Source organism: Enoplosus armatus, chromosome 14, assembly GCF_043641665.1.
Source record: "Enoplosus armatus isolate fEnoArm2 chromosome 14, fEnoArm2.hap1, whole genome shotgun sequence".
Lineage (NCBI taxonomy): Eukaryota > Metazoa > Chordata > Actinopteri > Centrarchiformes > Enoplosidae > Enoplosus > Enoplosus armatus.
In genome coordinates this window covers 20,783,520-20,798,955 of record NC_092193.1, presented here as the reverse complement: position 1 = coordinate 20,798,955, position 15,436 = coordinate 20,783,520, and the positions used below count along the sequence as shown (strand labels likewise).

Below are 15,436 nucleotides of genomic sequence, written 5' to 3'. Positions count from 1 at the left end.
AACCAGCAAGAGGGACTGGACTTACACCACTTTGAGATGGGTAATGAGTAAGTCAGTTGGCCTTCATGTGTATGGGCAGCTGTTGGGCCAGTGTTCATTATTTATGCTGGCTCAAACCGTAAACCCACCAATTTGTAGGCACCATGTGGCCACATAAGCCTAATTTGTTTTATCTATTCTACCACCTGGAAGAAATCCTGGTCCAAATGTGAAAATGGAAGGATTTCGTCTGCAGTTTGCAAGAAGGAGTAACTACATTTTACCTCAACCTCTTATATTGCTGTTGCTCTAACTTCTGTGAATGCTTTGTCATAAGAGTAGTTTTAGAAACTAGCGGTGTATTTTATATAGCTTTACATGCACTGATCATTTTAGTGTGGAGATACAATATCCTGAACATGGCCCAGGTTTACACATCAGTGCAGGCGTATTTCAATTGTAGTTTTAAAGGCCTCCACAAGATGGTGTACACAAGTAATAATAATGGAGTACTGGAGCGTTTATATACAGTAATTCGTTTGTTTATTAGACTGAATTCTGGATTTTTCTCCTGGGCCCACACACTGATTTCAAGTCATCAGCTTTGTTCTGTATTCATACACACATTCTTCTCTAATGTACTCCTGTACTTGCTCTCAGTGTTACAAACAAAAAGGAGCCTTGCAATTTGTCATACTGCTAATGACAAATTAGCCATACAACAGTGTGATGCTCATTAAAATCTATATGTTTCTCACAGTAATTGACATCTTAACTGAAGTGCTTTCAAAGGGTTTTTAACATATTTCCATCCACGTGGATTTGCACTGATTTGCTTATGTTTTCTCTCATGTTTCCACTTAAAGGAGGAAATCATATCATAAGCAGTCACAGCAGCAGCAGCAGGAGTGTGTTTAACTCCGAGAGCACGCCTTATTTGGCTGGACATGCTGTATATGAGTGGAAGCTGGCAAAACAGGGGCAGTTTATTTTAGCAGTAATGACCTAATCCATAATGGAGACTGTTACAGTTCCCTGTGAGCACCGGAGTTTGTTGTAGCTTAATGAGAGAATAAACTGTATTAGTCACAACAGTGAGGGTCATTAATCAATGCGGGAGATTCAGATGGGAGAGGAAAGCAGGTGAGCATTTTCTTTATTAGCGCTATTACAGTGACTGTGAGCTATAGGTTCAGCAAGTGCTGTGAAGCACAGAAAATGCCTCGACGGTGCCAACGCGCAGCTGTATTTTGCGGCGGTGGAGGTGCACGTTTCTGGACTGTTACTGAATTAAAACGTTGAGGGAGAAGTTTGAATATTTTTCTGCTGGAGGGACAAAAAATTATTACGGACATTAATGGTTGTTCACTGAACATTTAACAGTCTAAAAAAATCAAAAATAAAGTGCACTGTACTGCAGTGAATGCATGGTGGAATAACCCATGGGTCAACCATGACATCCAATCACAAGCCCTACAGGCTACAACCACAGTGAAATACTGTAGTGGGATTACTTGTGCCAAGCTGTGTGTAAACTGAGCACCCTTTACTGATAACACATTAAAGGCGGCGCCACAAGTGTGGGGTAACCACGGCAAAGGTCTAGTGGGGACATTTTTTTAGTGCTGTATACTGCTATATGGCCAAAAGTGTGCAGTGGGTGTCAGGCTCTGCGAGGGTTTTTTTTTTTTTTTTTTTTATTGAAATTGAATAATCATTCTTATATCATTAAGCGCTGAGTGTATGCTTATTTGATTAAACACAAATGAATGTAGAAGCACAGTATCAGGATCCTCTTAGAACTAGATTTTCACACAGGGACTCTCTCCCGGGCTGGGCCTCATGATCAGGTTTTAAAGAAGGACCAACCTTCAGGCACTCGTCATGTCATGATGACGCTGTGCTACAGTAGGACACATTCCCGTATTTCCGAACCACAAACCATTTGAAACCCGGGGGCCTGTGGAGCCCCTGGAGGATTGAGGGTGCCCGGGTGGTAATCCAGCTTTACCGTCAGCAAACGTACTCATGTTTTGCTTCTGTTCCTTCTTTGTGAAATCGGATGAGTAAAGAAATGGAAACGGCGCCGTCAATGGAACCTCTGCTAACATATAGTGACTGCAGGAGGACAACTGTGACTTTAATGCAGGGGAGCGTTTGACAAGCAACAATGAAATATCACTTTAATGGCAAATATGACCTTTCAGTTTCTGTTATGGAATTTTGGAACATAATTTCTTCCCGTGCCCTTTGAACAAATCGCCTGTGTCAGCTTGCCATTACCGCTGTGTTCCATAGCCTAGCAAAACAAATGTTTGTCCCATCCCATAATCTGTGCTGTCAGAGCGATAAACACAGAAGATGAAGACGGTGGATGCTCCAGCAAGTATCCAGCAAGACTTTCTGTGGTTGAGGGAACCTTTTTGGGGGCTGCGCTGCCTTGATATAATGTTTACTTACAAAGTTCTTATCGGGCCACAAAGTCAATCAGAATAGTACTTTGGTGCAACATCAAAGTTTACAGTGTTTGGAAAGAGTCAATCATGATCAGACATATTGAAAGAAACATCATTTCTTTGTGACGCAACAGGAACCGCTGCAATCTCAAGTGCAGATGAAGTCATCACTGCCAAAAGAACCTGCTGACGGGCGCTTTGTTGTCATCAGTTAGGGGACGGATGCAGCGACATAGAAGAGATAGTGAGGAGTATTCCAATCAGATAGACAGCCTTACAGCAAATGGTCTTGTATCTCACAAGATACTGTAACTGCCATGGAACTCATGGCAATGTTTCCATGGAAATTAGCATTGGTACCGGGCAAGGAACCCGGAAACTGTGGCACAGGGATATTCCACTCATGACGGGATTGTTGCTGTCATGCTGAGCTTTTCCAGTGTACTGATTCTGTTGCACCGTCTAAATAAGACAATGCGTGTTTCCATGGTGTCATGCACTCTAGCCATCCTTATTAAACTAATGGAGATTAGTTTTTTACACAAGGAAATGTCTTTAGCTCCTCTAGCTCCACACGAGGATAATTTCTTACAATTCTTCCAGCCGGCCAGCTAATGACTAGCCCTCTCTACGGCCCTTAAAGGATGGCATAGATATTGTGCTATGTTCTCATTGGAAAAACAGACTCGAGTCTCTTCATTAATTGCTTCACAACAAACTCAGACACACCGCTTGCCTGGAAGGTGTAATCCATCACTGCAAAATTGAGGCAGAGAATGAATTTATCAGACTTCACTTGTTGGTCGCCTAAAGCCCTATTTTGTCCATTCTCCGCTGCAAGAAATGCATGACATTGCACTGTTAAAAAAAAAAAAAGCTGAGTTTACAACTACTCTAGTTTTGCTACTTGAGCAGTCTTTGAGAGTGAAGATGCCTTTTATGTATAATATGCACTTTAATGCCTGCCTTAGGATGTTTACTGCTACTTTTAGCCGAGTAAGTTTTATTTTTTGGCATAAGATCAGCAAGTGTTCTGGTATTCTGGACCTTATTTGTGACAGTATCTTTATCTGTTTAATTTAGAAAGTAAAAGCACCCAAACCTGGGTTTATTAAAAACAAATATTCACCAGAACCACTGTAAAATAAAATACCCATGCATATCTGATGTCGCAGTCTTAAAGTTTTAGTCTTTTGAGTTGAGTAACACTCAAAATTTGATGTCCTTTCACTAAACATGTCAGTGCTGTTTTCCAACAAATACGATCCTCATAAGACATGCTAGTATGTTATAAAACAGTGTTATGGTACTATTTTATAATGCTGGACTAAGCCTGGAATATTTTGTTTCCTGATGATGTTAGAAGTAGTCCGTGAGAGATTAACATCTGGTCCAATAAAGACAAAAGACCTGCACCTTTCTGATGCAGCACATTGATGCTGGCAATGAATCAAGTCCACCCTGCACTGCGAAAGACCTCCAAATCAGCGCAGGACTGTTTCAAGTGCAGGGCAGCTGTTTCGACTTTGTGACCAAAGAGAGACATTTGTTGTTGTGCTGTCGGCTGCAGTGTTGGGAGAATCTAGGTTTAACGGCATCCAAGTTTCTTCACTTCGGAAGAAGCACATCAAAGCTTCTCTAATGGGAAATAACATTTTATTATTTTGAAAAAATGCCAAAACATCTTTTCTTTCTTAAAAAAGTGATTTGAGGTGAAGTTTTTTTTTAATCATGATTTTTATCGTAAAATACAGATTTTCTTGACTGTAAAGCTGCTATGAATCTACTAAAGAGGCCTTTACTTTTGAAATGCAATAAAGCAGAATTGAAAAACGACTTGCTTAAAGCTGTACAACAAGATCTGCATTAGCACCAGGATGTGCAAAACCTGTGTTGTTCCAAGTGCTGACCTCTAAGTGGATTGAACTTCCATGCTTTTTGGGTTTTCGAGGCTTAGACATAGTGCACCTTTTAGGCCACAAGAGTGCAGGGCTCGCTAACAGGTTGTGCTGGTATTGAGTGGTAAAAAGAAATGTATGATTTGTTAACCTTCCCCTAAATTTTGTAGTAATATTATATAATGATGTGACGCTCTGGGCAGTTTGTATGTATAGATTCATCTTTCCAGCACCCTTGGAAAACATTGTGTCCAAGCGGTGTCTGTGTGCACAAGAGCTTGTATCATAAGCATGCCAGTCAGCCGTGGCCTACAGGTTTGCGACAGTACTGAAGGAACACAGCAGAAAGTATGGCTTGAGGTCAAACTTCATCACAGTACTCAAATTATTTTGTGCCGCAGCAACAGGTTTCTGTTAAGGCCGCATGGGGGAGAAAACAAGCCCCGAACACAACACTGACATATTATTGTGAACTTGTTGGGGCGAAATTTACAAATCCTGCAGACACAGAACAACATTAATTTTCATTTGGAGTCATGTTTCATCAAGTCCCTGATTCACTCTCCTTTTTAGCTCTTTTTTTTTTTTTTTTCTCCACCAACTCCTGAGGGAAATATCTCTAAATGCTCCACTATGGTCACCAGTTAATCACCTTTGTCTGCCGTTTGGTGCTGGGCAGATAGCGCACAGTGGGTTTATCAGAGCTTGTGTTTTTTTTTACGTTGAAAGCAGCTGCCTGCCGCTGCTGGGAACGGGGCTGATGAGAGGGATGAGACTGAATCAACTGAATCTGCAGGCCGTAAAAAAAAACAGAAAAACAATGAGCTAGAAGCTGTGAAAACGCTCCGTGGGAGCTGAGGGGAACTCGTCACTACATATGTAAAGATAATGATTAGTGCAGCTTTAAGGTTGCGGTGCTCCCACGTCGATCACTGGCAGTTAGATTGGTAATATTCAATGCAGAAGTCAAGTAGGCGGGAGAAGGTGAAGGCTTTGTCAGTGTCGGAGAGTGCAAGGCTCTGCTGTTTCCCAGAAGCTTGTACCAGTGCAGACTGTGCACCGAACCAACACAGCAGAAATGATCCATTCATAATGATTCAATTCACTGCATGATCAATATAGTTTTGCCTGAATCACAACGTATAGCTGCGAAAGAAGAGTTCCCCGATATAGACGGAGGAAAAGATGCATTAAACCCTGAGAGCTAAACACAGAACTTTCTCCTAAACAGCGAGGAGCAGAGGAGCTAGACTCGCAAATATATCTGAACCCTTCGCCTCCTTTACGTCCGCCAGGAGTTAACGTATAGGTCAGAGGATTACACAGTTTACCGAGATCACATTCCATAACTTCTAGGTGTTGAAGTTGTCAAAACTTTTAACAGCTCCCTCTCAGTGCCATTTGGACTCTCCGAGGTGTGAAATTGCCCGGCGCAGCTCTAATTACACAGAGTGAAAGTTATCCAGCTCTGGTTGGTGTGGCTCAGCTGCATGAAAAAAGGAGATAGAAAAAAGGGGCACAGATAACGGGGGAGAGTTTGATCCGAGCTTCCCGCCTATATGCGTCTCGTCTTCGGCGGGTGATTGATTGCTTTTGGAGAGCACACCCTGGTGTGAAACGGTCCACGCAGAGGTGGCTGGGCATGGACGTTGTGTCGAGTTACAAGGGAGGGCAGGAAAGGGGAGGGAAGAGAGGTGTGTGTGTGTGGGGGGGGGGGACAGAAAGACAGGAGAGGTTGAAAGAGATGGAAAGATCTGGACGGCTGAATGTACGGTGTGGTTTTGATTTCAGCTGTCAGTCTTCTGTCATGTGGGAGAATCAATCTCACATGAGCTGATGTACAATTCTCCACAGACATCACCCCCCCCCCCCCCCTCCCCCCTTGGCTGCCTCTTTCCCCCCCCTCTCTTTGCCTTTCCCTCACCACTCCCCTCAGCTTTCCTCTCATCTCTTGTTCCTCCTCTCCATCGCTTTTCTCCCCCTAAATTATTTCTTACCTCCTCTCTTTTATTGTTTTACTGACCACCTCCTTTTTTTCCTCATCCTTACCTCCTGCCCGATGCTCATTTCTTCTAGTTTGACCCGTCTCTGGCCTCCTCTCTCCTTTCTACTCTACCTACTTCATTTCTTTTGTCGTTCTTTTCCTCTTTCTCCATGTTTCCCTTTTCTCCTTTCCCTTCATCATCCTCTTCCCTTCACTTCTTTTTTTTTTCTTTTTCCAAAAGGCATCAAGACAGGGTAAAACACAGGTCAAACTGCATTTGTTGGATGGAAAGTCTACACAATAATACAGTCAGCCATGTCTGTTGAAAGCACACCATTTAGCACTTAGGAGGTGCTGTGAGGCCGTTAAAGTATGAACGTTTTTAATCACGACTTCCTCAGGACAAAGGAAGGGTCAAACCTCCAGGCTGCACGTTTGTACATTATTTTTTACAGGATAATAGATAAGGAGTTATGAGGAATGTATTGCAGTATTTTTGCACCATCTTTAATGACACTTCAACCGGCAATGATGTAACTGTGTAATGTAGTAATGTAGATCAAATGGAATCCCCACTCTATATAAGTGACAAAGGGAAATCCATCAAAGAGAATATATGGACTCGTTTTCTACAATTGCGGACGTGCCAAGATATTTTAATAATAAATGTCTTTCCAGCTTACTGTGGTTCTGGTGATTGTAACGAGCCTCAGGATTTTGATAGATAAATGAACGCTGTCAACCTTCCCAAACTTTAAGACAAATGAATCAGTGGTTTGCTGTTTTTACAGTGTCTTCCCCCCAGCGATAATTTCTGTTTTTATAATTTTTTTTTCTTCTTATATTTTTCCTCTTACGTTTGTGTATCTTTCCCTCTACCACCCACAAAAGCTGATGTGGGTGGTAGAGGAGAAGGGAATAAAGGTAGAGTCTTTTCATCAAGCATTTACCAATTGTTTTGGGCACCTTAACCCTGTATAAATCATTTGCTTTCACATTTGCACCACGGCTTGGAAACTGTTTGATGCTACTTCAATATCTGAAATATTATTTCTTCCCCGAATTGAATCCCCAAATGGCTTGCATGATAAATTCCAGAAGGACAGTCAAAACAGAGCATCCATTTACGGGAAAAGATCGGAACAGACACTACTGATCATCTGTGGAAGAAACAAGAAAATACAAAAAAAAAAAAACAACAAAAAAAAACGAAGACCAAATATCTGCCCTTTACTTTCTCTGAAGGATCATCAGACACAGATGTCGGAATATCCCCCAGTTTTCTACAAAACATCTTTAAAACTGTGTTGTTTATAAACAGAGTATATACTCACTGACAGTGAGTTTTTTTCTTTTCTTGTTTGGTTATGTAATGTTAGATAAGTGTACAGCTGATGATTATAGTATCCAGGACTCTAGATCTGGGGCTGACAACGGCTTGTTTGTGCAGTAATCTCTCCCCTAAGAAGCTTCAGGCACAAGGTGAGATCATGGCGTAAGCGCACACGTACGCACGCGAATATGCACGGTCCCCGGCAGATGTGTGGAAGCTTCATGAATAGGAAGTCTGCTTTAAGTCAAGGCACCACTCAGCTGGACCAGTCTCGCTGTGAAAACAAACATCCCCTGGGCTGGGAGCAATCCAATGATGTAGCAGCTTTGATCATCCAGTGAGGGCAAGGTTTGCTCAAGGGTCAGTGGTACAAGGATTCCAATCAATAAACACATTACTCACCTATCTACATCACACACGCATGCATGCACACGGACACCGGGGGTGACCGGAACATGTGTGTGTCTCACTCCAAAACCTAAACAAGACTGAGCTTCCTCTTGGCACCAGTCACTTCCTCTGAGCTGCCACTGCTTGACCCTTCCCACCTGCTTCCTCTTTACTGCAGTAGAGAGTAGTGTCATCTCGAGCAATCAAAAGTGTAATTTCCACACGTGGGTGAAATTTTAACCCTACCAGCCATCCCACCACTTTCCCCTGCTGGCCTGGGTCTAGGTTGAGGAGGCAACAGCGGCCCAGAGGTCCCTTTAGCTCGCCCTTTTGTAGCTCCACTCGGGGAATCCTGAGGCATTCTCAGGCTAGATGAGATTTGCTATGCTTGTACCCTCGATCTCATTCAGTCACAACCTAAAGGTTGTAATTGTAAGAGAGGGACATAGCGCTTTCTGGATTAACTTGATTGAACGTCTGCAGACCTCTGGACATTGCAATCTCTCAGTCAGTGTTCTGCCAACATCTTACCCTCATGCATTCATGATCAGGACCTTAAGATTGGAAAACATTTCCCCCTGGGGCAGCAGCTCAATTTCAACGCAGAGTTGGCAGGAGACAGAATACCATGGTCTCTGACTTGGAGGTGCTGACTCTCCCAACTATTGCACGTCCCGATCTTCCCCTACAATGCAGGAAATATTCCTAAAAAAGTAGAACTGGAAGATCTTTTGAACAGGGGCCCAGTTCACCCTCACTGTATATTGAGGTTTATCAAGTCTAGCAGATCCCCCAATCACCTGATCCAACGTACCACAGGTGGTCATCAGTTAACAGCTCTGCGTTTCTCTTTAGTCGAGTGTCCAAGACACACGTTTCAGATCTGATGTTATGACTGCAAAGTTCATCATCGATCTTTGGCCTGGCGCTCTTCTGCCACGTACGCTCGTGAAGTATCTTATGGTTGAGCATGGTGTTGGGTAGTCCACGACTAACGCAGTTCAAGACAAAATACCACTTGCTTTTTAGGTTCCTGTCACTCCCAAGTTTCTCCATCTTTGCCAACATGAGCATTGATGTCTCCCTATGAAGTGTCAAGTTGGAGCCCTCTCCAGGACCCTTAGACAAATAATTTTATCAATGACCCACAACTGTATCCTTTTGATTGTTTGTGTTTCCATAGAAGATGTATTTGAAATATCTTGTGTAGGAGCTCAATGTCTCCCTGAGGTGAAAGACATGACGCCTCATCTTCGAGGAATGCCTTCCCGCCAGTGTCTCACTTTGTATGTATTAGGTAATTCCTTCATCCGGATGCCCAGCAGACAAAGACACATACACGCATATATTCCTTTTTGTATCTATTTCTTCTGCTGGTCATCGACAACATCAGATTCTTCCGATTCACGCTTTCTTCTTCGGTGTTCTGAGTTCCTCTAACCACAAGGACATAGTTATACAGCTATAGTTATTTAAATTGTGGTGACAACTGTTCCCAAGCTCACATTGTCAGTAGCTACAGAAGCCCTGAGAGGCAAGTGAGAAATCCATTTTCTAATGGATCTAATGTTGAACAAAAGTTTTCTGGAAAAGGTTGTAATACTCTTTCCAGCCTCAAGAGACTGAAGTGCAGCACTACCCTATGTTCTAAATAGGACTAAAAGCATTCATGTTTACTTTTATCACTTTCATGTATGTGATAAAACAGCATGGCACAAATAAAATGAATTAGAACAAGAGCTGATCAGCACTAAAAGCATCTCCGAGGTGAGTTTTAATTTCTCCAAGCACTCTAAACACAAGGTACATACTGTATACGTACAGCAATCGTTAGTATAGTGCCAATTAAAATACATTTCTAGCCAAAAGAAAGACATGACAGTAATGTTATACATAACTTGCTAACACACAATATACAGTGTGTACCTTGTGTTTAGAGCATATGGAGAAATTAAAACTCACCTCGGAGATGCTTTTAGTGCTGATCAGCTCTTGTTCTAATTCATTTTATTTGTGCCATGCTGTTTTATCACATACATCAGCTGTGTAATTCCTGACAGCAGCTTTGAACTGTCAATTGCAAAGGGACACTTTGGCTGAAACCTCTGTTGAAAAGCTGGTGGGCCTCTATGGGCATCATCACGAAAAAGATAAACGTACTATATGTCAGAGGCTAAACGGCACTGGTAAATCAGTCTGTCTGGCATATGGTCATGGAATCATGAATACAATGAAAAACATCTGAGTAATAGTATTCTGGTACTGTCTGATTCACCTCCAGCCCTGCTTGTATCATTCTCCATGTGGATTTGTTCTGTCTTTGTAAATACCACACATAACCTTCTACGTTACCCTCTGCAAACACCTCTTACAGTGCATGCAAATGAACAGCAGAGCGCACTGTGCTCGTACGGCCGGAAAAGGAAGGCCTTGCATTGCATTTAGCTTGAGTGTTAGTCGCCACAGAATGAGTGGGTTCAAGCAAATGAACCCTAACTGTTGCTGAATTAGTGTCGCGCATTGTCCGTTCAAGGTTTCCACGACAGTTTAACCTCACAGCCAAGTCTTAACATTACTACGTTCACTGTAGCCAGTGCTGCAATACAAACACGGTGTCCTAGTAGTGTTTGAGAATGGTGAGCTACTGTATGTGATCCTTTTTTTTTGCTGGGTTTTATTTAGTATTTTCACTGAAGACATATCAGAATCAGAATCAGAAATACTTTATTGATCCCCGGGGGGAAATTATACAGTACCGGTGTCCCCATTCAAGAGCAGAAAGTAGCATAAATTTAGAAATGAGAGTATGTACAAAATAACAGTAAACAATATATACAATAACAATGTATATATATATATATATATATATGTATATGTATATGTATATATATATATATATGTATATGTATGTGTGTGTGTATGTATTGCACTGTTTAAAAGAATAAATAATGAAGTAGTATATGTAGAAGTACAGTTAGGCCCAGAAATATTTGGACAGTGACACAATCTTCATGATTTGGGCTCTGCATGCCACCACATTGGATTTGAAATGAAACAACTAAGACGCAGTTGAAGTGCAGACTTTCAGGTTTAATTCAAGGGGTTGAACAAAAATATCCTATGAAACATTTAGGAAATGTAACCATTTTATAACCAAGTCTCCTCATTTTAGGGGCTCAAAAGTAATTGGACAAATTAACATTACCATAAGTAAAATGTCCATTTTTAATACTTTGTTGAGAATGCTTTGCAGGCAGTGACTGCCTGAAGTCTGGAGCCCATGGACATCACCAGACGCTGGGTTTCCTCCTTTGTGATGCTTTGCCAGGCCTTTACTGCAGCTGTCCTCAGTTGTTGCTTGTTTGTGGGTCTTTCTGCCTTAAGTTTTGTCTTGAGCAAGTGAAATGCATCGATGCTCGATCGGGTTGAGATCTGGTGATTGACTCGGCCATTGCAGAATATTCCGCTGGGTTGCTTTCGCAGTATGTTTTGGGTCATTGTCCATCTGAAGCACCGTCCAATCAACTTTGCTGCATTTGGCTGAATCTGAGCAGGAAGTATATCCCCATACACTTCAGAATTCATCCGGCTGCTTCTGTCTTCTGTCACATCATCAATAAACACTTGTGACCCAGTGCCATTGGAAGCCATGCATGCCCACGCCATCACACTGCCTCCACCATGTTTTACAGAAGATGTGGTGTGCTTTGGATCATGAGCTGTTCCGATTCTTCTGCATACTTTCTTCTTCCCATCATTCTGGTACAGGTTGATCTCAGTCTCATCTGTCCAAAGAATGCTGTTCCAGAGCTGGGCTGGCTTCTTCTGATGTTTTTTGGCAAAGTCTAATCTGGCCTTTCTATTTTTGAGGCTGATTAATGGTTTGTACCTTGTGGTGAACCCTCTGTATTTACTCTCATTAAGTCTTCTCTTTATGGTAGACTTAGATACTGATGCACTACTTCCTGGAGAGTGTTCTTCACTTGGGTGGATGTTGTGAAGGGGTTTTTCTTCACCATGTAAAGGATCCTGCGATCATCCACCACCGTTGTCTTCCGTGGACGTCCAGGCCTCTTTGAGTTTCCAAGCTCACCAGTGTGCTCTTTTTTTCTCAGAATGTACCAAACTGTTGGTTTGGCCACTCCTAACATTTCTGCTGTCTCTCTGATGGATTTCTTCTTTTTTTTCAGCCTAAAGGATGGTCTGTTTCACTTCCATTGAGAGCTCCTTTGACCGCATGTTGTGGGTTCACAGCAACAGCTTCCAAATGCAAATGCCACACCTGGAATCAACTCCAGACCTTTTAACTGCTTAATTGATGACAGGTTAACGAGGGACGAGCCCATGCAGCCTTCTGAGTCAATTGTCCAATTACTTTTGGTCCCTTGAAAAAGAGGCGGCTACATATTAAAGAGCTGTAATTCCTAAACCCTTCCTCCAATCTGGATGTGAATACTCTCAAATTACAGCTGAGAGTCTGCACTTTAAGCCCATATTGATTATATAACTATATCCTGAATATGTTTTCGCAAATGGCTAAAATAACAAAACTTGTGCCACTGTCCAAATATTTCTGGGCCTAACTGTAGGTCCAGATTGTCCAGTCTGTTTATTCTGAGTGTCTGACACTCAGAGGGAGGAGTTGAACAGTTTGATGGCCCCGGGCAGTAATGATTTCCTGTGGCGCTCTGTTGTGCATTTGGGAGGAATGAGTCTCCCACTGAAGGTGCTCTTGTGCCTGACCAGTACGTCATGGAGAGGATGTGAGACATTGTCCAAGATGACCCGCAGTTTGGACAGCAAAGTGAGAGCATAAGTGAAATGTATAAAAGCTGGGTTTTATATGGTAGTGAAATACATACAGGAATATAAAAGGTAAATCGCCAATGCCAATTTGAGCTGAGATTATATTGTTCATACAGTATCTGGACAATGACTTGAAAGATCTGCATTTATAGCTACGGCAGTAGCACGTGGCTACTTTCGTCCAGATATGTGCAGATATTCAAGCTTCTTAAATGCTGAATTGTAATAAAATTGGGAATCCCCTGTATTTTCATGTCACGCCATCAAGTTAAAAATTTGTGCAATAATACCGTCAAAACAAATTGCATTCCCATCAACTGCACTTTGTGTTTAATGCTAATGCTGACACGCTAAACTAAGACGGTTAACTTGGCAAACGTTATATCTGCTAAATATCCAACTAGTCCTCCAAATTAAATTAGAAAATACTTTGCCCATGCCCTCTAGAACAACACATCAAAGTGTTTTCTGATGTGACGCCACAATGGGCAAGACAACACCATTTGCCTTCCATGACAGTTACCAATCGCACACTGAAAAATCGATATGTTTTATGGCGTGGTTAGGTTTAGGCACAGAAATTGTTTATGTTGGGGAAAGGCCATGGATTGGGTTAAAATAAATACTTAAGATTAGGGAAACATACAGTAGTGATTTAGGTTAAAATGACTACTTTGTTAAGGTTAGGGGACCTTTGTTGTCATGGTTACAATAACAAACATGAGGTTACGGTTATGGAACAGTAGTGGTCATGCTTTTTGAAAAAAACAACTATTCAATTCCAATGTTTTGTTGACCTGTCTACCCACCCCAACCTTCTCCCTGCAGAGTTTGTTGCTCTATAATGACGTCACCTGGCGTCCTCCTTTGTTCCTGTCATAATAACAATGGCCACTAGAGGGCTTTGTCATGAGAAAGAAAACTCTGGGCCACCTGCCAAAAACGACTGTCGCCGTCATTCTTCCTGGAAGGACAGTCTCTAAATACAGGCACGTTGACATTGTCATTGTGAGCATGTTGCCATATTGACATTAGCTCAAAACACTGTTGTGCCTAATTACAACCTCACTGAGCTGCTAACATGGCTGTAGACTCTTATTCTCCTTTTACAATGAGCTAGCAAGATGTTTAAATAAATGTGTAATGTTTAAACATGAAACAAATGGAGGACCAGTTTACCACAGCAACCACAGTACTGTGTGAGCTTGCTGGCTTGGACTAAAAAGGTTTCCCTGACATTAGAATGGTAACCTGGATTTCACTTAAAAAAGCACTCCTCTGATTTAGCATTGCACTTTGTATCATTGACTCGCCATCGACGGTTTAAAAAGTGGATGAAAATCGATACAGCAGAGCTGGAGACAGAAGAACTATATTTTTTTATTCCATGCGTTCTTCTTCCTTGTCAAAACCTTATGCCTACATTACCCACAATGCAAATACTGACAGTTAGGGTGTTGGATTTTGGTATGCTAGTAGTGGCTAATGAAGCCCCAGAGGGTTTTACACAACTTGTGTTATAAAACAAAAGAAGGGACAGAAGAATGTATCATCACTATAGGCAAACTGACCATCAGCTGTTCACAAAACTAGCCGCCCTTTAATCAGCACAGCTCCTCGGTGCTGAAAAGACAGCGGCCGGCCGAACCGCCTAGACCATGAACTTCACTGTCTAAGAGGAATACCACCAAAACCACCGTTCACATCAATAGACAAATTTAGTTTTTACAGGCATTGTTCTTGAAGCCTCAGTGAAAGCGGAAAAGGTCACCGTGAAGCTGTGGGCCTTGATGGATCGTTGTAGATTCAGTTCACAAGTTGATAGAAAGTGGGAAATCCTGCGTGGTTTGAATGACTCCGTATCGGGGTTGTGCTCCACTAAGCACGCGAGGGGAAAAAAAAAAAAAAAACATTTGGATGAAGTCGGTGTGAACTGAGAAATAGAAGCGCATAACGTGCGTGAGACGAACGACTGACAGCCCGAACGCTCCAGGAGCACTTAAAAAATGTTGTCAGTGTGAATTGCCCATAAGAGAGTGGGAGCTCAACTGAGACAATTTGTGAGATAAAGAAAGAAGGAGAGGGGAAAGAAAGCCGAAATATTGAGAGAAGCCAAAATCTTGACCTTCACCACATACAGTAAACCACATGTGAAGCGTTGAGATGTGGACATGCAGGTTCTGCTCGAAGGTATGACATGCATGCAACCTTTACCCTTCTCAAGGGCCGCCGGTGTGTTATTGACTGTTGTATCCCTCTTTGTCCAAGGTGTTTCATTCTTTTCATTGACGTGTTTGGCTAAATTCGCGGCTGGCGTGCAAAGCGCTCTCACGGCAACTGCTATCAATTTGGTCAGGCGCACTTCTGTCAAATTACGAAAACAATGTATCGCCCTCTCCGGAGATGTAATGTTCAAGTTAGTTGAGTTATACCCCTGTGACGCAAATAGAAGCCCGGCAGCGCACATATCAAACACAAATTGGCAGAAAGCACACGCTGATTAGAGGGCTGGTCCGCCTTCTCTTTCACGCGACACCCTCTGCATCCTTATCTTCCTTATATTTCTACTTCTGTTCCTTCTCTTTGACAA

The 15,436-nt window shown here is 42.3% G+C and overlaps 1 protein-coding gene across 1 annotated transcript in view; it reads left to right on the top strand.

Moving 5' to 3' along the window:
* astn1 (astrotactin 1) overlaps positions 1-15,436 on the top strand; it is a 335,823-nt gene that overhangs the window by 293,328 nt on the left and 27,059 nt on the right. The window lies entirely within an intron of this gene.